Raw genomic sequence first — 6000 nt, forward strand, 5'->3', positions numbered from 1 at the left:
TGTTTCAGCGAACACTTTCAAAAATTCTTAAAAGTTGCCTGTGGCAGATAGCACAATGCTAGTTCATGAGCTGGTCTACTCGAAGAGGCGGACATTACTTGCACAAGAAATTGAAATGCATAATGGAATAATTTACAGAAATTTACTAATTCAGTTTTTAATAATCACCTGATGGCCCATATTGCGATTAACAAATTGTAGCCGCGGAGATCGCAAGGCGGATCCACTTGGAACGAATTCTCAGGATGACACCAGTTTCGAGATTATTAATTCCCGAACTTTGCGGAGAAATGCATTGGCGTTCCAGTTAATTTTGTGCTTCAATGCAAAAGGCGACGTTTTGTTAAGAACACGCAGGCCCTCCGTAACGCGCAGGGCCTGCGTGGTTGTGGTTCGCGATGATTTTTTTCTTAAGACTAATAAAAAATTTGGACTATTTTTCTTAACCCTTAACGCTTTCGGGTTAAAAGCACCGGCCGCCATGCTGTGGGACTATCATGGTATTCTGTTTCAATCGTTGAGCACTGTTTATATAGACCCTTTTCACGGTGATGCCGTGGGCGCTGCCATGTATGATCACGTGGTGACTCGTCGGAAGTCGCCTTCTACGGCCATGGAGGTAAAAAATACTAGGAGGGAGCGTCACGTGATTTCGCTAGCCTCGGCAAGCCAACCTCCTCTGAAGCCGCCCCTCCCTCTCTCGGGGGCCCCGTGCGCGGTGCCTTTTGGGTAGGAATAGGCCCACAAGGTTACCGGAGCATTAGTGATTGTTTGGTACGTGGTAACTTTTAGTGGCGCCGGCCGTCACATGCGTGGAGACCCGTATGCGCGTGGTGGTTTTCTGCTACTGCGCGCGTCGTTCTTCGCTTCAAATGGGATGCCTTGAAACGTGGAGCAAGACTGGGGCGCCTGAGTCCTCACTCATGAAGACAGAAAATTTTCAAGGCGTCACTAGCGCTTACTACCGCGGTTAGTGGAATTGCCAGCGCTCGCGGCTCGAGACCCGTCCAGAAAGCGCGAGTTTGGTCAATTTTTCCCGCGTACTCCTTATTAAGTTTCGTCCAAATCGGCCGTTGTGCACCTTAAGCTGCGGTGCGTATTATCTTGTAATTTTTGTCCCGCTGTCTTGCACCTAGGAAGAAACGAGATGTTTTGAGGGACACTTTGTTGTCGTCTTTTTTCTTCTTGTCGCACTTTGTTGTCGCATTTTCGCTTAATAAAAGGCTCTGGTGTGCGTCTTTTATTTTGAGAAAAATAAATAGCGTCCTGGAGGGCCTTGGACTGGGAGACTGAACAAAATACACCAAGTGCAATCATAACGGACTTCTTACTGCAACATAGTGTCACGTAATAGTGACGCTGAAGAAAACAGTCGTAAAACTGTGTACGATGAAACTGGTTGTTTATTGGGCGAACCTGTGCCCACAAAAGCAAGGTACACTCAAAGCACAACGATAGCGGCGAACACAGTCGGCGATCGTCGAAAATCTGATCAGCGGCGAAACGCGTCGGCTTTTATACCTGAGTCATCGAAGGTTCCAGATTAATCCCTGATTCCCGCGTGTCTTCCAGAAAGTTCTAGACAATTCGCGTCGCTCATACAATCAGATTACATGGGCGTCGGTGACCACAGACGACGGATAGAAGAAGCATTGATAACGTCCGAGAAGCTTCCAATGCAGGCGCGTCCTGCGCCGAGCGATAACGTTTAACATTTGTCAGCCAATGTTGAAAGCGGCTACCGGTGAAAGATAAACATGTGTACGTGTCAATACCCTCCCCTTAAAAAGCATCGTCCCGATGCTACAAACAAACACGAAAGAGAAAACAAAACCATGCGTAATAAACAAAATAACAAAAAACAATAACAAAGTAACAAAGTACCTAAGCTTGTCAGCGGGCGTAGAAAGGCTTAAGACGCACCACGTGGATGACTTCAGGTCGTGCCCGGCGCCGCTGTGATTGCGAAATGCCGTCTGGCACGACCTCATAGTCCAGTGCGCCAATACGTCGGGTGATCTTATATGGTCCGAAATAGCGACGTAACAGCTTCTCGCTAAGTCCTCGTCGGCGTATCGGAGTCCAGACCCAAACACGGTCACCGGGCTGGTACTCGACGTAGCGTCGTCGAAGGTTGTAGTGTCGGCTGTCGGTCCTCTGCTGGTTCTTGATGCGCAGGCGGGCGAGCTGTCGACCTTCTTCGGCACGCTGCAAATAGGTGGCAACGTCGAGATTTTCTTCGTCGGTGACGTCCGGTAGCATGGCGTCAAGCGTCGTTGCCGGGTTCCTTCCGTAGACCAGGTTGAACGGCGCCATGTGCGTCGTTTCTTGCACGGCCGTGTTGTATGCGAAGGTCACGTACGGAAGGATGGCATCCCACGTCTTGTGTTCGACGTCGACGTACATTGCCAGCATGTCGGCGATGGTCTTATTTAGACGCTCGGTGAGGCCATTCGTCTGCGGGTGGTAGGCGGTGGTCCGGCGATGGCTTGTGTGGCTGTATCGCAGGATGGCTTGAGTTAGTTCTGCCGTAAAGGCAGTACCTCTGTCGGTGATGAGGACTTCTGGGGCACCGTGACGCAGGAGGATGTTCTCAACGAAGAATCGGGCTACCTCGGCAGCACTGCCTTTGGGCAAGGCTTTTGTTTCGGCGTAGCGGGTGAGGTAGTCCGTAGCTACGACGATCCATTTATTCCCGGACGTCGACGTCGGAAAAGGCCCCAGTAAGTCCATCCCAATCTGCTGGAACGGTCGGCGAGGTGGCTCGATCGGCTGTAGAAGTCCGGCTGGCCTTGTCGGCGGTGTTTTGCGTCGCTGACAGTCTCGGCATGTCCTTACGTAATGGGCGACGTCGGCAGAGAGGCGAGGCCAGTAGTATTTTTCTTGTATCCTTGCGAGCGTGCGGGAAAAACCGAGGTGTCCAGCCGTTGGGTCGTCATGGAGAGCTTGCAGAACCTCTGGACGCAATGCTGAGGGTACCACGAGGAGGTAGTTGGCTCGGAGAGGCGAGAAGTTCTTCTTTAGGAGAATGTCGTTTTGCAAGAAAAACGACTCCAATCCTCGCCTGAACACCTTCGGCACAGTGACGGTCTTGCCTTCCAGGTAATCTACAAGGTTCCTTAGTTCCGGGTCGGCTCGCTGTTGTTCGGCGAATTCGTCGGCACTGATGGGTCCCAAGAAAGTGTCGTCATCCTGGTCATCCTGTGGCGGCGGTTCGACGGGGGCGCGAGACAAGCAGTCGGCGTCAGAGTGCTTTCGCCCGGACTTGTAAACGACGGTGATGTCGAATTCTTGAAGTCTCAGACTCCATCGTGCGAGGCGACCTGAAGGATCCTTCAAGTTAGCTAGCCAACACAAGGCGTGGTGGTCGCTCACAACTTTAAAGGGCCTGCCATAGAGGTAGGGGCGAAACTTTGATGTAGCCCAGATGATGGCGAGGCACTCCTTTTCTGTTGTGGAATAATTTGCTTCCGCCTTCGATAGCGACCGGCTAGCGTAACTTACAACCCTTTCTAGTCCATCAGTCCTCTGCACAAGCACGGCGCCGAGTCCTACGCCGCTTGCGTCGGTGTGGACTTCGGTATCGGCATTTTCGTCGAAATGCGCAAGGATGGGCGGCGATTGTAGGCGTCGCTTCAGTTCTTCAAATGCTTCGATTTGCGGCATCTCCCACTTGAACTCGACGTCGGCCTTCGTGAGGTACGTCAGTGGCTCGGCGATCCGTGAAAAATCCTTGACGAAGCGCCTGTAATAGGCGCACAGTCCCAGAAATCTACGCACTGCCTTCTTGTCAGCGGGCAGAGGAAAGTTGGAGATGGCCGCAGTTTTCTGAGGGTCGGGGCGCACTCCAGACTTGTTGATGACGTGGCCCAAAAACAAGAGCTCCTCATATGCGAAGCGGCACTTTTCTGGCTTTAACGTGAGTCCGGAGGTTTTGATTGCTTGAAGAACTGTTTCAAGGCGCCGCAGGTGTTCTTCGAAGCTTGAGGCAAACACAACGACGTCGTCCAAATAGACGAGGCAAGTTTGCCACTTCAAGCCTGCCAGTACTGTATCCATGACGCGTTGGAAAGTCGCAGGTGCCGAGCAAAGACCAAACGGCATGACCTTGAACTCGAACAGTCCGTCTGGGGTTATAAAGGCCGTCTTCTCCCGGTCCCTCTCGTCGACTTCGATTTGCAAGTAGCCGGTTTTGAGGTCCATCGACGAAAAATACTTTGCGTTGTATAGTCGATCCAAGGCGTCGTCAATCCGTGGAAGGGGGTATACGTCCTTCTTCGTGACCTTGTTGAGGCGACGATAATCGACGCAGAAACGTAGGGTTCCATCCTTCTTCTTCACTAACACCACGGGGGACGCCCACGGACTCTTGGACGGCTGGATGATGTCGTCGCGTAGCATTTCGTCGACTTGTTGCCTTATGGCCTCGCGTTCGCGTGCCGAAACTCGGTACGGGCTCTGACGCAGTGGGCGGACATTTTCGTCGGTTATGATTCGGTGCTTGGCGACAGGGGTTTGTCGAACTTTTGACGACGACGAGAAGCAATCCTTGTATTGCAGGAGCAGAGCTTTTAGTTGTTCTTTCTTATGCCTGGGAAGGTTCTGATTAACGTTGAAAGTTGCTTCAGGTATTATAGTCGTCGTTGCGGGTGCACTGGAATCCGTGAAGGCGAAAGCACTGCTGGCTTGTACTATTTCGTCGATGTAGGCAACCGTGGTGCCTTTGTTAATGTGCTTGTATTCGGGGCTGAAGTTCGTGAGCATCACCGTTGCTTTCCCTGCACGTAGCTCAGCTATGCCTCTAGCGACGCAAATTTCACGGTACAGCAGAAAGTGATGATCGCCGTCGATGACGCCCTCCATGTCTGCAGGCACTTCCGTACCGACGGAAATCATTACGCTGGAGTGAGGCGGAACGGTGACTTGTTCTTCAAGCACATTCAAGGCATGGTAACTGATGCATGTATCCGGCGGTATCGCATTGTGTGTTGAAAGCGTTATCGACTTGGACCTTAAGTCGATGACTGCACCATGTTGGTGTAGAAAGTCCATGCCTAGGATGACGTCCCTGGAGCAGTGCTGCAGGATTACGAAGCTCGCCGGGTAAGTGCGGTTGTTTACCGTGACTCGCGCTGTGCAGATTCCAGCCGGCGTTATTAGGTGACCTCCAGCTGTTCGTATATCGGGTCCTTGCCAGGCCGTCTGCACCTTCTTTAACTTGGCGGCGAACGCGCCACTGAAAACTGAATAGTCGGCGCCAGTGTCGACGAGAGCGGTGACGTTATGACCATCGATGAGCACGTCTAGATCGGTAGACCGGCGTCTGGCGTTGCGGTTAATTCGTGGCGTCGGATCACGGCTGCGTCGGCTTGCTCTGCTGCTGCTACGTCGCGTCGGAAGGTCTTCGTTCGGCGGCGATGTGCTGTCAAGGCTGTTGCTAGGCGGCGTGCTGATATCTCGTCGTGATGATTCGCGAATCGTCGTCGTCGTCGGCGGCGGAGGATCTTCGGCATTGCGTCGTACAGCAACCGCACCTCCATCGGTTGCTGCTTTTAGTTTCCCGGGTATGGGCTGGGAGATCGGCCCCGGGTTGGGCCGGCATACAGGCGGCGATGCGGCGAGATGTAGCGGCCTGGTGACGGCGAGCGTGAGGGCCGTCGTGGTTGCCACTGGGCTCCGGCAAGGTAGTCGGCGATGTCACGTGGTCGCTCGCCAAGCTGTGGACGTGGCGCGTTGACGGCGAACCCTCGTAGGCCCATCTCGCGGTATGGGCATCGGCGGTAGACATGGCCGGCTTCCCCGCAGTGATAGCAGAGCGGGCGGTGGTCGGGGGCGCGCCAAATGTCCGTCTTCCGCTGGGAGCTGCGCTGGGCGACGGGCGGGCGTGCTGGCGGCGGCGGCGGTGGACGACGGAACTGGGGCGTTACGGGGCCCTGGCGCGAGCGCGGAGGGGGGCCTTGACGACGGGCGACGGCGGCGTAGGTCATCGCTTGCGGCTGT

Source organism: Dermacentor silvarum, chromosome 1 (genome assembly GCF_013339745.2).
Source record: "Dermacentor silvarum isolate Dsil-2018 chromosome 1, BIME_Dsil_1.4, whole genome shotgun sequence".
NCBI lineage: Eukaryota > Metazoa > Arthropoda > Arachnida > Ixodida > Ixodidae > Dermacentor > Dermacentor silvarum.